Genomic DNA, 24664 nt, shown 5'->3' on the forward strand with positions numbered 1-24664 from the left:
TCGTCTGAGCTCCTCAGGGTCTGTGCCTGCTGGAAAAGCCGGCCTCCTGCTCTCACCCCCATAATCACCTCCCACTGTTGATGGATTACCATTTGCTTTGCTTTTTCTTCAGGCAGAAGGACCTTTACTGCCAAGATCTCAGAACAAGGCAGATACTGCAAATCTCAGAAACCAGTGACCCCAAAGTGGGAGGAAATAGGAGATGACAGAGTGCATTTGTGAAGTGGCATCTTTGTGAGGGAAGCACCAGAGATGGGGAAGAGGGAGCAGTGATACTGAAGTGTATTACAGAGATGGCGCAGGGCAGGGATGCGAGGATGGGCCAGGCGGGCCGCACCACTGCGGGGCCCAGACACATTCAGGACAGTGGCATCCTCACAGGAGAGCAAGAAGCCTTGTCCCCAGGACTCCACGAAGAAGACCTGTAAGGAGAGGTCCTGAGACAACAGTGAGCTGAGGGATGAAGCTGGAGGTGGCTTGGATACAACAAGCCAACAGCATAATGAAAACTTATGTTTAAATCTGGGAGTGAGAAACAGTATGACCAAGATTGAATTAGGATGCGGGACATGCCAGAAATGATCTCCCTGGGGGTGGAGGGAAAAAGAGAACAATAGAGAAAGTAAGTAGTGCTTCCCAGGTGGCTCAGCGGAAAAGAACCCACCTGCCAATACAAGAGACACAAGAGATGCAGATTTGATCCTTGGGTCAGGAAGATCGAGGGAATGGCAATCCACTCCAGTATTCTTCCCTGGAGAATCCTGCGAACAGAGGAGCCTGGTGGGCTGTGGTCCATAGGGTCGCAAAGAGTCAGACACGACTGAAGTGACTGAGCATGCAACACGCAAGGCAGGAGTAGAGGATCAGGACAAAAAGTAAACCAAGGTGTTTTGGAAAGAGAAACAAGAGAATATAATAATAAACTTAAAAAATAATGTGGAACAAAATTTTTAGAGTTATGGAAACACACACACAGAAGTCGCTCAGTCATGTCCGACTCTTTGCGACCCCATGGATTGTAGCCCACCAGGCTCCTCAGTCCATGGGATTTTCCAGGGATGAATACTGGAGTGGGTTGCCGTTTAAGACCATCACATATAAACAAAAGGGTCCACTATGTTCTACACAAAACCAGTGGAAGGAGATGCAGTTGTAGCTTTGGGGAATACCAAGGATAATCCTCTAGGTGCTTGTTAAAAAAAAAAAAAACAAGGTCTTGCTAAACCACATGAATAATTTACATAAACACATTTACACCAATTTTAATAGGCTTAAATTTTCATAAAGAAATTATCATATTTATAGGTTTGATTCTACTTTCTGCTTTTCTAACAACAATGGCTAATTCTGTACTTTTTAAAACTCTGTCTTCTGACCTGTAGTTGTTCAGTTGCATCTCTTTGTGACACAATGGACTGTAGCCTGCCAGCCTCCTCTGTCCATGGGATTTCCCAGGCACAAATACTGGAGTGGGTTCCCATGCCCTCCTCCAGGGAATCGTCCCTTCCAACCCAGGGATGAAAGCCTCATCTCTTGTACTAGCCAGCAGATTCTTTACCTTTGAGCTACCAGGGAAGCCCTCAATCAGTAGAAAGAGGTATGAATATTTGCCTCTTGTGTTGGTTGTGAGCATCCAACTGTCAGCATAGGTGGTTTCAGTGGTTGATGAAATCTCATACATTAGGAGAAGTATAAAAAGCAACTTAATGTGTTAAATTGGAGAAATTAGCATGAACTCATGACGTTAAAAAGATGAAGTTTTTTTTTTTAATCTGTCACCTCTAATTGTCCCGACAGCGGTAACACTGTCGCCCACCCACTCTCAGGCCCCTAGGGCCCATGTTTCGTACCTGATATTGCAGACAATGAAAAAGAACCAGGATGCCTGGGTAGGAAACTGCTTCCGTATCAGTGGGAAAAACCAGAATTGGTCTGAAATATCCTTCTGTTGTCAAGGGCAGTGCTGAAGGACAGAAGGGAAAATTTAAAGTGGTTTACACTGTCTAAGCTGGAGGAACCATCTTCATAACAGTGATGTTAATCATAATAGTTAATTGAAACAAGTAGAGATTGTGAAAAGCCATGAATTAGTAATTGTATTAAAAAGAGAAAAGTGAATATAAAATGTACAAAATGTAGTTGTAATACAAAGAAGGGTATATATAATATATGTTTAATTATTTATTGATTTTAATAAATAAAGGAGCGTTAATAAATGAGATTCCTATAAAGCCCTATGTCACTTGAAATTTTAATAAATTCACTTCTATAAAGATGTAAACAGTCTGCAAAATGCAATAGAAAAAACTTCCCACAGAGTATAATATTTGATTGCAGAGCGTATCCACCATGATTTTGGATAATTTTTATATCATTCAGCATCACATAGTTTTTATTACCTGGGATGTGAAAGAAGGAAATTAGAAAAAATGAATTATTAGCAGTTTAATTTAAATGATGAGCAAATTCCATCACTCCTACATTTTGTGAATTGTTTCTATCTTCTATAGATGCAAATGTATTAAAATTAAATACTGCACATTTATGGACATTTTGAATATATAAGTGCTTTGTTTCTTATTTTAATTATGTATATCTTTATAAGTACAAAAGTGTATTTTTTTTCTACATGTGTGGGAAGGAAAGAAGAAACACAGAGAATAGTGAGTAATTCAAGTAATCCAGGAAAAAGTACTAAGAGATGTTACACCAAGGCTACACCAAGGTGAGGAAGGACCACTTTGGCCCTGGACACCCAACAGCCAATTGAAGATGGGGCTCAGCATGTGCTTTAAAAGGCTGAATTAGTTGGATGCCTAGATGAGTGCTCACAACACAGCCAGAAATTGCTCATCTCTTTGGAGATGAGACCTCTGGTTGGCCTTGCCAATCATAGCAAAATGCTGGTTTAAAAGATGCTGCTTTTTTCTTTTTAACAACAACAACAAAAAAAAACCTTTTATTTTTAAATAATTATAGGTTCACAGGAAGTTGCAAGAATAGCATAGAGAGATCTGATATACCAGGGGTCCCCAACCTCCAGGATCTAATGCCTGATGATCTGAGGTGGAGATGATGTAGTAATACTAGAAATAAAGTGCTGAATAAATGTAATGTGCCTGAATCGTCTGAAACCATCCTCTCACCCTCAGTGGAAAAAATTGTCTTTAATTAATTTATGGACACTGAAATTGGAATTTCATATCACTTCTGTTTGTCAAGAAATAGTATTCTGACAGACTCACAGACATAGATATCAGACTTGTGTTTGCCAAGGGGGGTTGGGGGAGGGATGGACTGGGTTTGCTGCTGCTGTTGCTGCTAAGTCGCTTCAGTCATGTCCGACTCTGTGCGACCCCAAAGACGGCAGCCCGCCAGGCTTCCCCATCCCTGGGATTCTCCAGGCAAGAACACTGGAGTGGGTTGCCAGTTCCTTCTCCAATGCATGAAAGTGAAAAGTGAAAGGGAAGTCGCTCAGTCGTGTGTGACTCTTAGTGACCCCATGGACTGCAGCCCACTAGGCTCCTACGTCCATGGGGTTTCCAGGCAAGAGTACTGGAGGGACTGGGTTTAGCAGATGTAAACTATTACATAGAGGATGGATACACAACAAAGTCCCACTGTAGAGCAGAGGGAACTGTATTTAGTATCCTGGGATAAACCATAGTGGAAAAGAATATAAAAAAGAATGCATACATTTAAAGAAAATAGCATTGTGCTTTGATATATATATATATATATATATATATATATATATATATACATACATACACACACACATTGACCATTTGGAACAGTAACAAGTGTTCTTAGCTACTGGACTGTATGAACACAGGTGCTGGCAGGTTTAGCCCAGAGGCCATAGTTTGCCTCCACCTAACTTAGAGCATTAGGGCTTTGGGACTGACACTTGGACTGACACTTGGGCTGCTCAGAGGGGAAGATTTCCCTAAATAGAGGTGTGCATGTTATCAGTTCATCTTTCTGTGAACTCTTTTGCTAGCCATTTAATCGTGACTTTCTTCTTGGCTATACTGTGCTAACACATGTCAGCAAATGTGGACCTAGGAGCATTTGAATTCACTTACTGAGCTTTTGCTTTTATTTTTGACTAAAAGTGAGCCCACATGTTGCCTTAATTTTCTCTCTATCCATTTCTTGTGTCTCTGATAACTGCCTTATTATTGTCACTGCATGCCTGCTAAGTTGCTTCAGTCCAACTCTTTTTGACCCCATGGACTCTAGTTCACTAGGCTCCTCTGTCCATGGGATTTTCCAGGTAAGAATACTGGAGTGGGTTGCCATTTCCTCCTCCAGGAGATCTTCCTGACCCAGGGGTTGAACCCGAGTCTTTTATGTCTCCTGCATTGCCATTACTATGGTAGTAAAAAAGCTCTCTCAGTAGGTATCGATGACCTCTATTTCAAATTACATGTGTGTATGTGTGTGTGTATGCGCACACACATATATTTTCTCAGTGTCCCGACCCCTCTACTGTGCCCAACACTGCCGACCCCTTATTGGAGGGGCAGAGGTTTCTGGAGGCAGGCACTCTGGGTGAGTCTGGGCTCAGTAATGTGTCTATAGCTGCATCTCTCTGGACAAGCTTCTTAGCCTCCTTGGCCAACATTGCCTCCTCCATAAAACAGGGATAAAAATAGTGCCTGTGTCAGAGGATTTTCTAAGCACATGAGCTAATGCACTTGGTCTTCAGCATAATGTGCTGAGGGTACTTAGCTCCTGGCATGTCGTAATCATGCAGTAAACACTCACTATTACCATCATTCCCATTAACTCTCCAGCTCTGGCCTCCGTCACAGGATACCAACCTAGTTCTTCAGTGTCTCCTCCGATTTGTGTGTGTGTGTGTGTGTGTGTGTGTGTGTGTGTGTGTGTATCACTGGTTCCACCTGGACTTATCTGTTGAGCATGTGGGTTGAGCCTCTCCCCCACTTCTGTGGTCCACCATACACAGAGGAAAACCAGCTTTATCTTTGGCCCTGTCTTCTTTCCTTCCCAGAGCCCCAGGAATCCCATTAGGCAGCTCACCATCTCATCATTGATACCCACTCATGATCCATCCAACTATTCCACACGCAGAGGCAAACACATATGCCAACAGGTATTAGGCACCTAGCATGTGCCAGGGGTGATGAACACCATACTCACAGGGCTCCTGGTCCCCACAGTTGTTCACTTTTCACTGCTCTTGTTAGCATCTTCAGTCTAACAACTCCCCTCCACTCCCCACCACCACCAGTGTCTTCTCTTCTGTTTCTCTCAGAAGGCTTGGCTCCAGGACTCACTGGTATTTGGAACCCATCACATCCTCCTCTGATCAGCCTGTTTCCTCAGCATGTACAAGGAGCATCTATGTTCCCCACAGGCTTCCTATGGTGTTGCTGCATCTCCCAGTGGGCCCTCTGAGTGTTAGAATGACGCGTGGGCTCTGTGCTGTAGAAATACTTGGTTAATTTAGATATGGTGAGAAAGATTTAGGAAAAGACCAGGTTAATAAATGGAGAAATGTTTTATAATACCAATTCTTTATATTTGTATCGATGTTGACAGTTTGCAAAAGCACGTTTTCATATAAAATCTCATTCAATACATATAGCTCTGGATCCTAATGGTTATAGTTGTCCTGTAGTCGTGTGAGGGTGGAGGTGGTGTTTATGGATGTCTGGAAGACTGCACTGGAAAAGACAGAGGGGCCCTAAGAAATTTATAATCCTGGTTTTCACCCTTTGTCACTCTAAGACCTCTCTAAACTATTCACCCAGTCACTAATATTTGTCAAGAACCCATTCTGCTTTTTAAAAATGATGTATAGAAGAATTTTAAAATCCATAGTACCAATAAGAAAGAGAAGAAATCTTATTGGCTTGTTTTATTCACTATTTCTCAACCTGCAGTGTTTTAAAAGGTTACATTATTTTAAAATGAAATTTATTTAAACTTTATTAGGCACCTATTTTGTATTTCTCCCAGTTGCCTCCTAGCTTAAATATCTGCACAATTTGTTACCTGCAAAAAATGTGCAAGGCAGTTGTATGGGTTGCCTTTTTTAAAAATCCAAGATACAAAAGAAACTCCATTGTGCTTTAAGTGAACTATTGATTTTGGATTCATTTAACTTGAGCAGCAATAAAGGCTCTGTAGGCCTCCCCTTTCATCTCTCCACTCATCCTTTTACCAAACTAGCTAATGAAACTTTACCATTAACATCTCCTGCTTAGAGGGGTAATTTCTTAGCTGAAACACAGTAACCCTTTCTTAAGACATTTTCTGCTACAAAATAATATAATAAAATACACCGCACCTGGAACTAATCTCATTCAGTCTTCTAATTTTTCTATGGTTCTGACAAGTCAGTCCAGGTACCCCTTTTACAGACTATTTGCTCATCTAAGAGAAAATCATTAAAACAAGAAAGTTGAAAAATAATGACATCTCAATGTTGAGGTATTAAGTGAGGATCCAAACGTCCTAGTGAGCATGGAACCATTTCCTCTTTGGAAAGTCAGTTTGTGCCATCGAGAGGCTCATTTACTCTTCCTGTGACATGACAGAAGCCATGGCCAATCTAAACTACTGAATTGATGCTTCTCTGGTTTGAGTTTGGAAGGAGGAGGAAGGAGGGAATGACCTTCAATATTTTAAGATTATCCGTCTGTCAAAACATCTTGAAGCCGGCTTAGGGAAGAACATAAACAGGAATGTGGAGGAATTGTTTTTTTAAAAAATTAAGCTATTAATATGTCAGATTGTCAGGCTGCATAAAGTCCTAGGAACCCACTGGAGATTTATATATATTTTTAATTTGGTAGCACAAAAGGAGTGTTTTTCCTTGCAGTTGGAACTTACACTCTGAGCCAATTAATACTGTGACTTCACCTCTTCTTTTCAAAAGATTACTGGAATGTTTTCAAAAGAAAAGGATTCTGAGATGATCGGTCTCTAAGTCATCGGTGTTTGGGGCTGAACTTGTTGGCCGTTGGAGTCAGAACCCTGTTCTCCCAGACACGAGTGAGGAAGGGGCCTGGGAACTGCTTCTGGCCCTTGGTTGGTCACCCTGCAGGCTCTGTAGTCAGTGGCCTGGAATGCCCAGAGCTGATAATAAATGCCATCTCAGCTATTAGTGGGCTCTTCACATTCTGACTCGAGGCTTTCTGCCTGAGAGAGGGATGGTAACAGGAGGTGAAGTCTGGGGCCACCTCTGGGGGTGAATAAATGTTTGATGCTAGGTTTTGACAAGTGCATACAAGATGTGCTCAGTGGTTTTCTTCAAATCAAGAAAAAACAGTGAAATAATATAAGAAAGTACTGTCCTAGAAATGTGTCTGCTTCCAAATATTTATGTCTATTAGATTTTAAATAGGGAGAAAATAATTGTCTTTCTGAAAAGCTTACTGACAACTTATAGCAAGTTTTAGGTGGGAGCAGCTGTGAATGTGCTGCAAACTAAGTCACTTCAGTCGTGTCTGACTCTTTGCAACCCCGTGGACTGGAACCCACCAGGCTTCTCTGTCCATGGGATTCTCCAGGCAAGAATGCTAGGCTGAGTTGCCATGCCCTTCTCCAGGGGTTCATCTTGACCCAGAAATCGAACTGACATCTCTTACCCCACCTGCATTGTCAGGAGGATTCTTTACCACTGTTGCTACCTGCTGCTGCAGCTGCTGCTGAGTCGCTTCAGTCGTGTCCAACTCTGCGCGACCCCATAGACGGCAGCCCACCAGGCTCCCCCGTCCCTGGGATTCTCCAGGCAAGAACACTGGAGTGGGTTGCCAGTTCCTTCTCCAATGCATGAAAGTGAAGAGTGAAAGTGAAGTCGCTCAGTCGTGTCCGACTCTTCGCAACCCTATGGGTGCAGCCTACCAGGCTCCTCCGTCCATGGGATTTTCCAGGCAAGAGTACTGGAGTGGGTCGCCATTGCTTTAAAAATAAGCAAGGTTTTTTTTTAAATGTTTTAGCCTTTACCCCAATACCTATGTTCAAGGAGAGAATGTGGGCTTCAGAGTGAGTCAGATCTTTCCTTGATGAGACAACTGAAGCTCAGAGAAGCAGAGTCTGTCTTCATATGCTGGTATCAACCACTGGCTTTGTGAAGAGAGGCAAATTATACAGGCTTTCTGAGCCTCAGTTACTCTGTCTGTGCAATGGGGTGATGATACCTATACTAGAGTGATCTCTATGACATTGGCCATCCAAACCGGGACATGCTTGCAAGAGCAGAAGGACTCCGTTAATGGTTATGGCTGGACAGAAGATGTCAGTTGGGACCATCCCAGACAACCCGGGGAGTGGTCATCACGAGGGCATCCACTGGAGGAGTGAGAGGGTGTGACCACAGGGCACTGAGCACTGAGTCTACCCCTCCATCCTCCACTTAGATTTGTCTCCCCTTCCTGCTCCCCTACCAGCACTTAGCTGAGCTCAGGATGGAGGGACAGATGGAGAGAAACCTCGGGGAGAAGACAGACTCCTCTCAGCCCTACAGCCAGCACCTCCCCCCTGCAATGTCAGTCAGATTCTGTCACTCCTGTGTTTGAAAGAATAAGTCGAAGTGTTAGTCGCTCAGTCATGTCTGACTCTTTGTGACAGTGTGGACTGGAGCCCATCAGGCTCCTCTGTCCATAGGATTCTCCGAGCAAGAATACTTGAGTGGGTAGCCATGCCCTTCTCCACGGGATCTTCCTGACCCAATGATTGAACCTGGGTCTCCCACATTGCGGGGCAGATTCTTTATCATCTGAGTCACCAGGGAAGCCCAATGAATAATACTTGCCTTTGAATACGTTCAGGTAAAATGATCTCTTCCATTCCATATAGTGTTATCTAGAGACCTATAGGGCTTCCCTGATAGCTCAGTTGGTAAAGAATGGCCTAAAATGCAGCAGACCCTGGTTTGATTTCTGGGTCAGGAAGATTCCCTGGAGAAGGGATAGGCTACCCACTCCAGTATTGTTGGGCTTCCCTGGTGGCTCAGCTGGTAAAGAATCTACCTTCAGCGTGGGAGACCTGGGTTCGATCTCTGGGTAGCAAAGATTTCCTGGAGAAGGGAAAGCCTACCCACTCCTGTATTCTTGCCTGTAGAGTCCATGGGGTCACAAAGAGTCGCATAGACTGAGGGACTTTCACTTTCTTTCATCTTTGTTATTTTTCAAGTAGTTGAACTAATTGTAAGTTCTCTTTTAGCTCACAGTTTGGACTTATCACCAGGATCCCTCAGGAATCCATCCTTGTGTGTGGGTTGTCCCTCTTTTAAAGATAATTTGCCAGGGACATCCCTGGTGGTCCTGTAGTTAAGGCTTTGGGTTCCAATGCAGGGAGTGTGGGTTCATTCCCTGGTTGGAGAACTAAGATCCCACATGTCTCATGGCCAAAAAACCAGAACATAAACAAAAGAAGCAATATTGTAACAAACTCAATAATGATTTTAAAAATGGTCCACATTAAAAAACGATCTTAGAAAGATAATTTGCCAGCCTCAAAATGTTTGTAAGAAAAGGTGTGTCTTTTAGCTAGAAGGTACAGCTCTGCCTTTAAACCAACAATACTGCGCCCTGCTTTCTTGCCCAAGGACAGACACTGAACAAAGGAATCCCTGTACTCCTCACAGGCTGTTTTAGCCCAGGGTATTTTAAGGTGTGTCTAAACAATGTGGTAACTTTAAATGTTCCCTTTGCATTGTTAGATAAGGAAGAATTTTCTACTGCTTTAAGGATCATGAAAAAAATCTGGAGTTTTTAGAATCTACTGTGATGCATTTAGCATGTTTAAAAAGAAATCTATGCACTTTTGTTGCAGAAGTAAATCCTTGATGAATTATGTTATCTAATAGCTTCCCAGGTGACTCAGTGGTAAAGAATCCGCCTGCCAACGCAAGAGATGCATTCAATCCTTGGGCTGGGAAGATACCCTGGAGAAAGAAATGGCAACTCACTTCAGTATTCCTGTCTGGAATGGCCAGAGGAGCCTGATGGGCTGCAGTCCATGGGGTCGTAAGAGTCAGCCACAACTTAGAGAATAAACAACAAAAACAAACCAGTAGAGTAGCTACCATTATAGATTTCAGCAACTGTTTATTCTGTTTTTAACTTCCAGTTTAAACTAGGTGACTCTTCTTGATATAATTTGAGAATAAACTAGTGTTCATCTGTGATAATCACTTTGAAATTTCTAGTATATGTATTAAATATTTCTCTTTCTTTGATGGTAGATGAGAAGTTAAGTTTTATCTTCTCTTTTTGGTGTATGTGTATTAAATTTAATTTATAGCCGCTTCTGGAAATACAGTGTTGAGAAGTATTTGAGGTGTGTGTGGGTAGCAATCAAGGTACAGGATGTGCTCAAGGGCATGTGCAATGATTGGACAGCTAATGGGGAGACAGTGGAAACAGTGTCAGACTTTAGTTTTTTGGGCTCCAAAATCACTGCAGATGGTGACTGCAGCCATGAAATTAAAAGATGCTTACTCCTTGGAAGGAAAGTTATGACCAACCTAGATAGCATATTCAAAAGCAGAGACATTACTTTGCCAACAAAGGTCTGTCTAGTCAAGGCTATGGTTTTTCCTGTGGTCATGTATGGATGTGAGAGTTGGACTGTGAAGAAGGCTGAGCACCAAAGAATTGATGCTTTTGAACTGTGGTGTTGGAGAAGACTCTTGAGAGTCCCTTGGACTGCAAGGAGATCCAACCAGTCCATTCTGAAGGAGATCAGCCCTGGGATTTCTTTGGAAGGAATGATGCTAAAGCTGAAACTCCAGTACTTTGGCCACCTCATGCGAAGAGTTGACTCATTGGAAAAGACTCTGATGCTGGGAGGGATTGGGGACAGGAGGAGAAGGGGATGACAGAAGATGAGATGGCTGGATGGCATCACTGACTCGATGGACGTAAGTCTGAGTGAACTCCGGGAGTTGGTGATGGACAGGGAGGCCTGGCGTGCTGCGATTCATGGGGTTGCAAAGAGTCGGACACGACTGAGAGACTGAACTGAACTGAACTGAAGCATTATTCTTGCTGTAAATACGTGTCTCTATTCTAAATAATTTTTGATATGTACTTTTTAAACCTCTATTAATTCATTTTTGTCTTGTGCATTTTATTTATTGAAACGTCTTTATTTAAAAAAATTTTTATTGAGGCATAGTTGATTTACAATGTATTACTTTCAGGTGTACAGCAAAGTGAATCAGTTATACATATACACATATCCACTCTTTTGTAGAATCTTTTCCCATATAGATTATTACAGAGTACTGAGTAGAGTTCCTTGTGCTATACAAGAGGTCTTTATTAGGTATCTCTTTTATATATAGTATCTTTTTTCTTTTTTTTTAGTTGTGAACAAGCGCCCCCTTTGTCTGAAATGAAAACATTCTGATAAACAGAAACACTATTTTCTCTGTAAAGACTTCTGTTCATGCCCATCTACACACTTGTCTTAATGAAGAATTCTACCATAAATTTTGGCTTCCTTCAGTTTGTGCAGCTACACAGGTGGCAAGGCCAGGTTGTCTTAATAGGTAGTTTTTAAGATTTCTGTGGTTTTCCTAAATTCATCAGGGTTCTAATTTTCTGCTTAAGCTCAGCTGGGTTTCACTGTGGAGCATTTAGAATATGTAAGACAGCACAAAGAAACTGATTTATCTTCTCTGCTTACACCATTTCCCAGAATACCACATTTGTCTTTTTAAAGGTCAGGCATGATTGGACCAGGCACTGCTTCTCACTTACCTTGTTTTCTTACTTGTTGCATTTTCTTGTCTGAGTCCTTTGGAAAATGTTAATGTGAATTTCTATAAATGCAACTGTTCAGTGGCAAGAGAGGATGGTTTAGAAAGAGTTCTAGGAGCTTAGAATAAGAAGTACTCATTGTATCCAAGATATTATTCATATCAGTAGTATTAGCAAGAGCAATCTCTTTCCTAATTAGTGACTTCTACCAGTGTCTCAGAAATTACTTTAATCCTAAGGTCAAATATAATGGATTGAAATTTGCTGGTACCTCACTGAGCTCTTTTTAAAAAATTGTATTTAAATTTGCATCTCTCTAGGATCTTTGTATTTTCTTCCCTCTCAAGAAGGCTATTAAAAATCCCTATTACTGGAATGATAGTCTCCATGAAGAAGGAGCATGAGTGACCAGCTGTGATTAGAACAGCCAAACTTCTGGGGAAAATTTGCCACTTTTATCTAATTAAGAGAGGGCAGAGCTTTTGTTTTTAATACAGTTTCTCATAATAACTGTGAAAGTGCAGTGGTTGATGAAAGTGCATAATTGCTAACCATAACTATTTTGAAACAGTAGTTCTGGGAATCACTGAGAGTCTGTATGAATGGGATAAACATGAAATAGCCAAGAGTGTGTTTGAGTAGGGGTGCATGTAAGAAAAGGGGCCAAGGCCAAGTACCATGGAAAAACTTACATTAACTAGATTCAAGAACATTCTGAGTCCTTTCCAGGTTATCTAACTACATTCAAAGAGAAAATAAATATAAGAAAGATAATACCAGATTTCTGACATTTCAGTGGTGTTTTATGAGACTTCCGTGCACACTGGCAGGGGGCCAGGTGCAGAGACAGAGTCAACACATTCGTCAACCTCATCAGCATCAGCGGAGATTCAGGGAATCAAAGCCTTCATCAATTCAAAAGTAACAAAGTCAAGTTTCGGTGTGGACAGGTAATAAAAAGATCCTTATAAATGTGTGCCCACAATTTTCCCTCTAATTTCTCTAACTAAAAAGACACACAAATAGAAAGTGCCTGAGATGGTCATTTGATACTAGTTATCATAGTATACTAGATACTCAGATGGTAAAGAATCTGCCTGTAATGCAGGAGACCCAGGTTCAGCCTCTGGATCAGGAAGATCTCCTGGAGAAGGATATGGCTACTCACTCCAGTATTCTTGCATGGAGAATCCCCATGGACAGAGGAGCCTGGTGGGCTACAGTCATTGGGTCCCAAAGAGTCAGACATGACTGAGCGAATAACACTTTCACTTTCATGAAGTACAGTAGGTGTGGTGATTTCTTGGTGTGCATCTTGTCCTTCTGGAGTTGAGTCGAGATGGGATTTAGCCAGGAACAAGGCCACCATGAGTAAACCCCAGTTTCCTTTTCTGTTAAAAACAAGAAACAATCCTCCCCTACCCTCAAAAATCCAACCAGGATTCTATGTCCAGGTTTGAATTGTGGTGTTGGAGAAGATTCTTGAGTGTCCCTTGGACTGCAAGGAGATCAAACCAGTCAATCCTAAAGGAAATCAATCATGAATATTCATTGGAAGGACTGATGCTGAAGCTGAAACTCCAGTAATTTGACCACCTGATGCGAAGAGTCGACTCATTGGAAAAGACCCTGATGCTGGGAAAGATTGAAGGCAAAAAGAGAAGGGGGCAGCAGATGACGACATGTTAGATAGCATCACCAACTCAGTGGACATGAATTTGAGCAAACTCCTGGAGATAGTGAAGGACAAGGAAGCCTGGCCTGCTGCCATCCATGAGGTTACAAAAGTTGGGTATGACTTAGCAACTGAACAACAACAGCAGGGCAGTCTAGCTCGTAACAAAATGATCATCCTGCTGACAGCTAAAAATGTTTGTCTTTTTAAGCTGGTTTTGAAGGCACTGGAGAGTTGCAGAGGCAGTTAGGGCTTGAGAGTCCCAGATCCTAGAGACGAAGGAAGTTGGAAGAAAACCTGATATTCAGCAGAGCTTTTTGTTTTGTCGTTCGTTAAGTGGACGTTTAGATCAGAAAGTGAGATCAGAGAGTCTGAGATGCTGTACGAAGATTTAGGATGCTCCTGGGGCTGGGGTGTAGCCCACCAGTGAAGACAGACCCCCATAAACCCCCACCTGAAAGGAGGCACCTTCGTGCATTTCTCCCGACGCAGAGCCCAGAAAGGCAGATCCAGCAGGTTGTTAATGGAGGAAGTGACCCCAGGAAGCAGTACTGAAGGAAGGTGGAAGAGAGAAGCAGAGAGGCAGAGGCAATACAAGTGTGCATCCCAGAGGTCATTGCTGGAGGCAGCGGGCACTGGATCCCTGCTGACCTTGGCTGGCAGCCTGGGTGCCCACAGCCCTGGTGCTAACACGTCCTTGTGGGGGCAATCCAGGTCCTCAGACCGTGCACAGACACCTCCACCCTGCCACCAGGCTCATTCCACCCATAGGCCATTTCACACAGGAGCTGTGGGGCCACAGTGAGGCCTCAATATGGAAAAGTACAGAAAACTATTGGAAAAATGAAAAAGACATAAATTAATAGAGATATACTATGTTCCTGGATTGGAAAACTCAATGTTCTGGAATTCTCATTTCTCTCCTAATTGATCTGCAATTTCAATGCAATGTCAATCAAAATTCCAAAAGTATTATTTTAATGTACACTGGAAATCTTATTCTGAAGTTGATGTAGAAATTCAAAGTAAGTACACCCCAAATAATCTTGAAGATTATGAATCTTGAGGAAAACAGAGCTAGAGGGCTCAAAATGCCATATATCAAAATTTATTTTAAGTTAAAGCAATTAAAGTAGCATTAATTGGTACAAGACAAATGGAGCAAAGAGATGGGAAAAAGTCAGACAAATATCTATATATCCTTATGTGTGGCATTAAGGAAAAAATAGTCTTTTAATAAATTCTAAGAGCAAATTGGGAGTCAACAACAGTTCAGGGAGTCAACAAGAGCTAGACACAACTGAGTGACTAACACTTTCACTTAACCCAATGTCTTCAAGCCTTATCTGTATTGTAGCAGGTGTGAAAATTTCCTTTTTTTAGAAAGACTGATTAGTATTCTGTTGTATATACATACATTTTATTCATTCACCCATCAATGGATTAATGCAACTTCAGCTGCTTCCATGTTTGGTCACTGTAAATAATGCTGCTATGAACATGGGTGTGCAAAAACAGACTAAGATTTTAAGACAAAACAGAAGCACAACACATAAAGGGGGAAAAGGGTAAACCACACCATTTTAATATTAAAGACTTTTGTTCCTCAAGACACCATTAAGACAAATCACAAAGTGTGAGAAGATATAAAATGAGTACAGGCTAAAGACTTGTTTCCAGGCTATCTATATTAATAGAAGGCCCGCAAATCAACTAGAAAAAGAGAACCCAGTTTAAAACATGAGCGTGACACTTAAACGTGTCCTTTGTGATAGAGGTTATCCCAAGGGCCAAATAAATGTGAAAAATATGTCCAACTTTATTAGTAACCATGAAAACAATGAAAACCACAATGAGGTGTCTGTGCATGATCACATGGCTTAAATTGAAGCAGAATGGCAAGACCAAGTATTGATCAGGCTCTGGAGTGCCTTGACCTCTCATGCACTGAGCCCACAGAGTGTGTGAGCATCTGCATTTTGGAAACTGAGTAGCTCCTCCACAGAATTGTACTCACACGCACAAGGAAAGACATATACAAGACCGTTCTGAGCAGCGTTACTTGTAATACTACAAACCTAGAAATTATGTCCAAAATAATATAGATAAACACTTAGGAAGAATCTGGTAATAAAAATGAATGAAATGCTGTTAATCAAAACAATACGGATGAATTTCTCAAGGGCTGAGTGAAATGAGGCAAGCAAAAAGAGAACCCATTGTATGCTTCTGCTTGTAGTCCCAGACCTGGCAAAACTGATCAAAAGCATCAAAAGGATAGTGATTCCATGGTGGGGGTTAAAGACTGGACAGGCCATGGCAAGAGGAGGTCTTGGGTACAGCTGACATTTAATTACTTGCAAGGACGGTGAGCATTGAATGTGTCATGCATTTAGAATCTGTACACTTTACATCTAGTTAACAAATAGCTTAAAACTTTATATGTATATATGTGCGTGTGTGCTAAGTCGCTTCAGTCATGTCTGACCCTTGGCGACCCTATGGACTGTTTTTGCCCTGTATTCTCCCCCTTTCACAAATGTTAACTAGATCTACTAGTCAGTTCTACTTCAGTAATATCTTCTTTATCTTTATTAAGAGAGTTAAGAGAGTCCATGTCCCTACGGAGGGCCTTCTCTTTTCCCCTGCTTCTCCTGCTCTGAGTAATTAGGTGGCTCACTCAGGCTTGCATTTCTCTGCTGGTATAATTCCGATGTGCATATTTTTGTACCCAAATTGCCTGACAAGTGCCTTTTAAAAAGAAAAATTGAAGATCCTATGAATAAAATCATGATACAAGTGTATTTTATGCGAAGAGTCAAAGTGATTGCCTTTGTCTGTTGACACAGGTAATGGATAGTTTCTCGAGAGGATCGATGAGAAGTCTGAAGAGGAAGATGGCCATGGAGCGGCGCTGTGCCCCCGAGGCAGGTGTGCTGCCCCTGTGCACCGCGATGTGCCCTTTGTCACCAGCCTGCCCCCTCCATCCATCTGGATGCATCACCCCTCCTTTAAAACTGGAGAGGAAACTCTTCTCTCCCCCGGAAGCCGCTCGTTATCCACACTCATAGTTCTCTCTGAATATGTCACACGTAATATTTTTCTCTTCTGAAGTAAGCTTGCTGAAATGAAAAGGGCACTGAATTAGGACTTAGAAAATAGGTTTTTGATTGCGTTTCTCAAACACTTGCTCTGTTCCCCACTAGTTCCGCAAACATGGATAGTGCACCTGACCTCTGTGGGGTCCAGTTTCCTTACACGCAAAGTGGGAATAATACCTGTTCCTCCCAATTCATTTAAAATCAAATGAAGGTGCATGTATGAACTGTGAACTCCCAAGCACTCTTTTAATATGGTGTAGATATAATATAAATTCAGAGAATTAAGTTGTGGGACTTCCCTGGTGATCCAGTGGTTAAGACTGCATGTTCCCAATGTAGAGGGCCCAGGTTTGACCCCTGGTCAAGGAACTAGATCCCACATGCTGCAACTAAGACCCAGCACAGCCAGAGAGAGAGAGTTAAGCTGCAAGGGTGGCTCTAGATTCATTGACCATTCGTAAGTGTATCATTTAAACTCTCAGATTCTCAGTTTTAGAATTTTATGATAAAAATGGTTATATAAGACATATCTACTTTATGGGCTTCCCCTGGTGGCTCAGCAGTAAAGAATGTGCCTAAAATGCAGGAGCTGCAGGAGACATGGATTCAGTCCCTGGGTCAGAAAAATCCCCTGGAGAAAGGCATGGCAACCCACTCCAGTATTCTTGCCCAGAGAATCCCCTGGACAGAGGAGCCTGGTGGGCTACAGTCCATAGCATCCGAAAGAGTTAGACACGACTGAAGCAACTTAGCAGTACACACTCACAACTACTTTCTAGGGTCATTAAGAATAGAATGTCAAATACATCTTAAAACTAACTGATTTCTCATTGCTATTTATCTGTAGAAAATGTTGATACATTCATCCAGTCATTGTACAAACAGCCGCTGACCATGAACCCCTGTAGGAAGCAGAGTACACAAGGAGATTCAGGGACAAGGTGACACAGTCCATGCCTGCAAGGACTCAGCGGGCTCCCACGTGAGAACAGTGTTCTGTCCTCAGGGCCACAGCAGAGTTGGGTGAAAGCCCAGCGCCAAGGTGGACATCTGTGTGACTACGTCTCCCCTGAGTCTAGAAAACATGTACACTGCATTGTATTTACTCATTTTTTCATCCATTTCTTCAAGCATGAACTTTGCATGCCTACTAGGTGTCAGGCACCACACCAACTCTGGGTATGTAGAGAAAAATATAAAGTACCCCCACCTTCAAGGAGTTCCTATTGATGATAAGGTCAGGGAGGAAGGATGTGGTCTTAAATGAAGCCGGACAACCGGGTGTGCTCTGAGTTCAGCAGGTGTTAGTTCATCACTGACTCCTGAAATCTCGTACATTCTTTTAGAAATGTAGAGAAGCACCTCCGCTGACTGAGTGGATTTTCCCTTACCATAATTCTGATTCTAGGAAATAGCTATTTTTTTGAAACTTTATAAGGAGTTGCATTCTTATTTATATGAATACAATGTATAATATGTCTCTGCTCTTCCATGTGTGTTCTTACTGCATAGCCACTTGAAATGCACGTGCTTCATAGAGTCATTACCATTCTATAACCTCCGATCTCTAGGGAGAGACCTTAAATTTTTAGTTTTTGCAAGAACTCTTTCTATTTTTTAATAGGGAATGATTGAAGTTTTTCAGAACTCACTTTGAATGATAACTTTTTCACTGACTAGTTCTGGGAGTCTCTGCTTATTCTTATGTAAAATAGCAATTTTTTGGGCGGCGGGATTTTGACACCTATTTTGCAAAGTTGTTTGAGGATTTCACACAATATATATAAATTACCTGAAAAGATGTCTTGTAGTGATTAGAAGCTCCGTGATGATAAATGTTATTGCAATAGAAGTGAATATAGATTAAGGAAATCTTTAGATATAATGCCATACATGCAAAGAAGGTAGAAAGAATTTTATTTCTAGATTATATGTCAAGTATTTAGAACTCTCCAAGTAATGAAGTAACTTTTATTTTATTTTATTTATTTATTTTTTTAAATTTTATTTTATTTTTAAACTTTACAATACTGTATTGGTTTTGCCAAATATCGAAACGAATCCACCACAGGTATACATGTGTTCCCCATCCTGAACCCTCCTCCCTCCTCCCTCCCCATACCATCCTTCTGGGTCGTCCCAGTGCACCAGCCCCAAACATCCAGTGTCGTGCATCGAACCTGGACTGGCGACTCGTTTCATACATGATACTATACATGTTTCAATGCCATTCTCCCAAATCATCCCACCCTCTCCCTCTCCCACAGAGTCCATAAGACTGTTCTATACATCAGTGTCTCTTTTGCTGTCTCATATACAGGGTTATTGTTACCATCTTTCTAAATTCCATATATATACGTTAGTATACTGTATTGGTGTTTTTCTTTCTGGCTTACTTCACTCTGTTTAATAGGCTCCAGTTTCATCCACCGCATTAGAACTGATTCAAATGTATTCTTTTTAATGGCTGAGTAATACTTTATTGTGTATATGTACCATAGCTTCCTATCCATTCATCTGCTGATGGACATCTAGGTTGCTTCCATGTCCTGGCTATTATAAACAGTGCTGTGATGAACATTGGGGTACACGTGTCTCTTTCAATTCTAGATCTGTACAGTCCAATACAATAGCAATTGCTACATGTGATTAGCACATGCAAATTAATGAAAACTGACTAAAACTAAAAATTCAGGGACTTCCCTGGTGGTCCAGTGGTTAAAACTCTATGCTTCCAATGCACAGGGTGGAGGTTCAATCCCTGGTTGGGGAACTAAGGTCCCACATGCCACAAGACACAACTAAAAGTAGAAAAATTCAGTCCCTGGGTTGTACAAGTTACAGTTCAAGTGCTATGTAGTTGCAGGTGGTAGTAGTCATGAACTGGGCATCTTATATGCACATTTGGTTCTATATCACATCTAGGTGTTTGGTATCACATAAAGCTATGCTTAATATTATCCAACATATTTTTATTGCTCTAAATACAATGGTAACTATGGAATCCATAAAGAGTAAATAAAAGATTATTTCTCTTATAAATGTGTCACATTTAAAAAATCAAGAATCATTCAAAGCAAGTGATAGCAGTCGTATTGTCGTCAGAGCTAAAATTGGTTTTATTGCCAATGCAAAAGAGTAGAAGTCAAGACAGAAGTGATTTATTTCTTCAGGGTCTGTCAACATTTTGAAGTGACTTCACACCTTGGAGATTGGATTTGTGACGAAAGAAATGATACAAATGAAGATAATATTATTATGTTTTACTGTGCCACACTAAATCGTATTAAATCTCACAGACAACACATCATTGAAAGACAATCATGAACTGAACTCTAGCACCATTGCCAGGGCTTGCTTGGCTCATTTTCTCTGAGGACTCAGGGTTACATAAATAAAACAAGAGGGGGATTTTCTGGCTACCATTAGAGGTGGAATAAACATATTTAACATTTAGTCTCATGCCTCGTTTGACAGATGAGAAAACTGACACCTGAGGAGATTAAACGACCTATACAAAACTCAGAAAAGCCAGTCAGCTCACAGCCTACTGGTCCCTTGCACATGCTGTGGTATTTTAATTCAGTCAGTCAGTTCAGTCACACAGTCATGTCTGACTTTTTGGGACCCCATGGACTGCAGCATGCTAGGCTTGCTTTTCCATCACCAACTCCAGGAGCTTGCTCAAACCCATGTCCATCAATTTGGTGATACCATCAAACCATCTCATCCTCTGTCGTCCCCTTCTCCTCCTGCCTTCAATCTTTCCCAGCATCAGGGTCTTTTCCAATGAGTCCGTTCTTCCCATTAGGTGGCCAAAGTATTGGAGCTTCAGCTTCAGCATCAGTTCTTACAATGAATATTCAGGACTGATTTCCTTTAGGATTGACTGGCTTGATCTTCTTGCAGTTCAAGGGACTCTCAAGAGTCTTCCGCACCACAGTTTAAAAGCATCAGTTCTTCTGCCCTCAGGGTTCTTTATGGTCCAACTCTCACATCCGTACATGACCACAAGAAAAACCATAGCCTTGACTAGACAGACCTTTGTTGGCAAAGTCATGTCTCTGCTTTTAATATGCTGTCTAGGATGGTCATAGCTTTACTTCCAAGGAGTAAGCACCTTTTAATTTCATGGCTGCACTCACCATCTGCAGTGATTTTGGAGCCCAAGAAAATAAATTGTCACTGTTTCCATTATTTCTCCATTTCTATTTGTCATGAAGTAATGGGACTGGATGCCATAATCTTAGTTTTTTGAATGTTGAGTTTTAAGCCGGCTTTTTCACTCTCATCTACCACTTTTATCAATAGGCTCTCAGTTCCTCTTCACATTCTGCCATAAGGGTGGTGTCATCTGCATATCTGAGGTTATTGATATTTCTTCTGGCAATCTTGATTCCAGCTTGTGCTTCATCCAGCCCAGCATTTCACATGATGTACTCTGCTTAGAAGTTAAATAAGCAGGGTGACAATATACAGCCTTGACGTATTATTTTCCCAATTTAGAACCAGTCTGTGGTTCCATGTTCAGTTCTTACTATTGCTTCTTGACCTGCATACAGATTTCTCAGGAGGCAGGTAAGGGTGGTCTGGTATTCCCATCTCTTAAAGAATTTTCCACAGTTTGTTGTGATCCACACAGACAAAGGCTTTGGCATAATCAATAAAGAAGTAGATGTTTTTCTGGAACTCTCTTGCTTTTTCAATGATCCAAGGATGTTGGCAATTTGATCTCTGGTTCCTCCGCCTTTTCTAAATCCAACTTGAACATCTGCAAGTTCTCAGTTCACATATTGCTGAAGCCTGGCTTGGAGAAGTTAAAGCGTTACTTTACTAGCATGTGAGATGAGTGCAATTGTGCTGTAGTTTGAGCATTCTTTGGCATTGCCTTTCTTTGGGATTGGAATGAAAACTGATCATTTCCAGTCCTGTGGCCACTGCTGAGTTTTCCAAATTTGTTGGCATATTGAGTACAGCACTTTCATAGCATCATCTTTTAAGACTTGAAATAGCTCGGCTGGAATTCCAGCACCTCTATTAGCTTTGTTCATAGTGATGCCTCCTAAGGCCCACTTGACTACAGACTCCAGGAAATCTGGGTCATTAACATCTCTTTTTTGGTATAGTTATTCTGTGTATTCTTGCCACTTCTTCCTAATATCTTCTGCTTCTGTTAGGTCCATACCGTTTCTGTCTTTTTTGTGCCCATCTTTGCACGAAATGTTCCCTTGGCATCTCTAATTTTCTTGAAGAGATCTCTAGTCTTTCCCATTTTATTGTTTTCCTCTATTTCTTTGCATTGATCACTGAGGAAGACTTTCTTATCTCTCCTTGCTATTCTTTGGAACTCTGCATTCAGATGGGTGTGTATTTCCTTATCTATCTCCTTTGCCTTTTGCTTTTCTTCTTTTCTCAGCTATTTGTAGGGCCTCCTCAAATGGCCATTTTGCCTTTCTTTTTCTTGGGGATGGCCTTGATCACTGCCTCCTGTACAATGCCATGAACCTCTGTCCATAGCTCTTCAAGCACTCTATCAGCTCTAATCCCTTGAATCTATTTGTCACTTCCACTCTATAATCGTAAGGGATTTGATTTAGGTCATACCTGAATGGTCTGGTGGTTTTCTCTACTTTCTTCAATTTAAGTCTGAATTTTGTAATAAGGAGTTTAATTCAGTGTCTGTCAACCTACTCCTTGCATCCCATCACCAGAATTTTGCGAATTATCCTCTAAGGAAGATTTCTGTAAAAATTACTGAGTTCACTGTAAAACTGATTTGTCAGAAAATTCTACTGAGACTTTGGAGATTTTAGAAGACAGGTTTTACTTGTTTCCTCAGCACAACTCACTAGTCACTGAAACTCAAGTCCCTTTCAACTGTCTGAGCCAGGAGGGAAGCTCATGGCTCAGAGGGTAAAGAATCTGCCTGAAATGCGGGACACCTGGGTTCAATCTCTGGGTCAGGAATATTCCTTGGAGAAGAGAATGGCAACCCACTCCAGTGTTCTTGCCTGGAGAATCCTGTGGACAGAGGAGCCTGGTGGGCTACAGTCCATGGCGTCGCAGAGTTGGGCATGACTGAGTGACTGAGCACACACAATACACACAGAGTGACACTGAATTAATTCTGGGAGACAGAGTTTTGGGTGAAGTAGCAAAGTCTGGGAGGCAGTGAAGGCCAGGGAAACCTGGCATACTGAGCCCAAGGGGTTGCAAAGACATGACTTAGTGACAGAACAGCAACAAAGGAGAGAATACCACCTGGCAGGAGTTTCAGTATCTGCAAAACATTCAAGGATACTGGGACGTGTGTCCCTTGAGGGGGACCTGGACCTGCCTCAAGGCTGTACTACGGTTTCTTGGCTGCTCCTCTCTAGTCTTTGCATTCCCTCCTCCCCTGAGTAGCAACTGTTTGAACCTGCCCTATGGAACTCAGGGAAGATCTTGGAGTCTGAATGAAGCGTATTTCCTGTGATCCAGAAATAGGGGGCCAAGATTTTTGTGCCCAGGAGCCCACAGATTCCTATTTGGTTCAGAGCTGGTCCTTCATTTATACTCCCTGGACCGCTGAAGTTGTCAGCATCAGTCCGTCTTTTCTGCAACCCAACTGTTCTAACAAATTCAAGCTCTTTTCTCAGACAGCCTTCACCCTCCCTTGCTTTTTCGTCTGCCTGGCCATCCATTCGGCTCCCACCCCCTCCCATCTCCCACCCCGCTTCTTCCCCCCGCCCTGCCCCATGTCTTTAACTTCAGCCTGTAGTGAGTACAGGCTGGTACAGACATCCTTGTCCTGAAAGAAGCCCTTGAACAGTAGGAGGAATGGCGTTCTTTACTTTTATGCTTCTTTGATGATTGCTGCTGCTAAGTTGCTTCAGTTGTGTCTGACTCTGTGCGACCCCATAGATGGCAGCCCACCAGGCTCCCCCGTCCCTGGGATTCTCCAGGCAAGAACACCGGAGTGGGTTTCCATTTCCTTCTCCAATGCATGAAAGTGAAAAGTGAAAGGGAAGTCACTCAGTCGTGTCCGACTCTTAGCGACCCCATGGACTGCAGCCTACCAGGCTCCTCTGTCCATGGGATTTTCCAGGCAAGAGTACTGGAGTGGGGTGCCATTGCCTTCTCCGTCTTTGATGATTATGTGCACATAAACATAGACCATCCTAATGAGAAAAGCAAAGGCCGTCTGCTCAGAGCTTGCTGCAGCAAGAGGTCCTCCACTCTCACATGCCCTGGATAGAGACTCAACAACCTGAAAAGCAATGAAAAGCTTGAGAGTGGACGAGGGTATAGATTTCAGAGCTGAGAGCTGCTGTCTGCTGAAGCTGCAGAGGGTTTGAGTGGGAACTGCAATCCCTGGTAGTGCTGGGGGTGTATATTTGGCTTTTTCTGGTGGATCCTAAGTTGCAAGAAAGGACAAAAGTCAGGGAAGCTGGCAGTTATTGATCAAGTTCTGGCCACCTGTCTTGTGTTGTGGTCTGGCTTCTAGGGCTGGTGGCTGCAGACGTTGTCACTTCTTGTGTCATTGTCACTCTGCCCTCTGTCTGTTTATTCAGTCTCTCAATTAGCACTTGAGTTTGGGGTTTAGGTTTTATGTATATTTAAGACACATTCTCTTTGCTTTTATTTCAACTCCAATGCAAAGGAAAGGAAATGCTAAGAAATAAAATTCTTTGCCCAAAGCCACCTCTTAAAACCCGGAAGTTCTAGTTTCCAAGTGCAGGGAATTCTTTGTTTTGATTTAATACCTAAAGATTATCTTCTAGTTTCTCTTTGTAGTTTCTAAATGCAGGTGGTCAGGGCCTGCTTCTGAAGAGACCTTTAGACTTGTTTTGAATCACATTCTTCGGCCTCTAAATATATCAGAGTCTGTAGGGAAGCCTGAGTAAGAGTTTTCTTCCATGTTGCTCTGTTCAGGGTTGTGGCTAAGTCATGTCCAACTCTTTATGACCTCATGGACTGCAGCACACCAGGCTTCCCTCTCCTTCACCATTTCCCAGAGCTTGCTCAAACTCATGTCCATTGAGTCAGTGATGCCGTCTAACCATCTCATCCTCTGCCGGCCCCTTCTCCGTCTGCCATCAATCTTTCCCAGCATCGGGGTTTTTCCCAAAGAATGGACTCTTCACATCAGGTGACCAAAG

The sequence above is a fragment of the Bubalus kerabau genome, chromosome 14, assembly GCF_029407905.1.
Source record: "Bubalus kerabau isolate K-KA32 ecotype Philippines breed swamp buffalo chromosome 14, PCC_UOA_SB_1v2, whole genome shotgun sequence".
Lineage (NCBI taxonomy): Eukaryota > Metazoa > Chordata > Mammalia > Artiodactyla > Bovidae > Bubalus > Bubalus kerabau.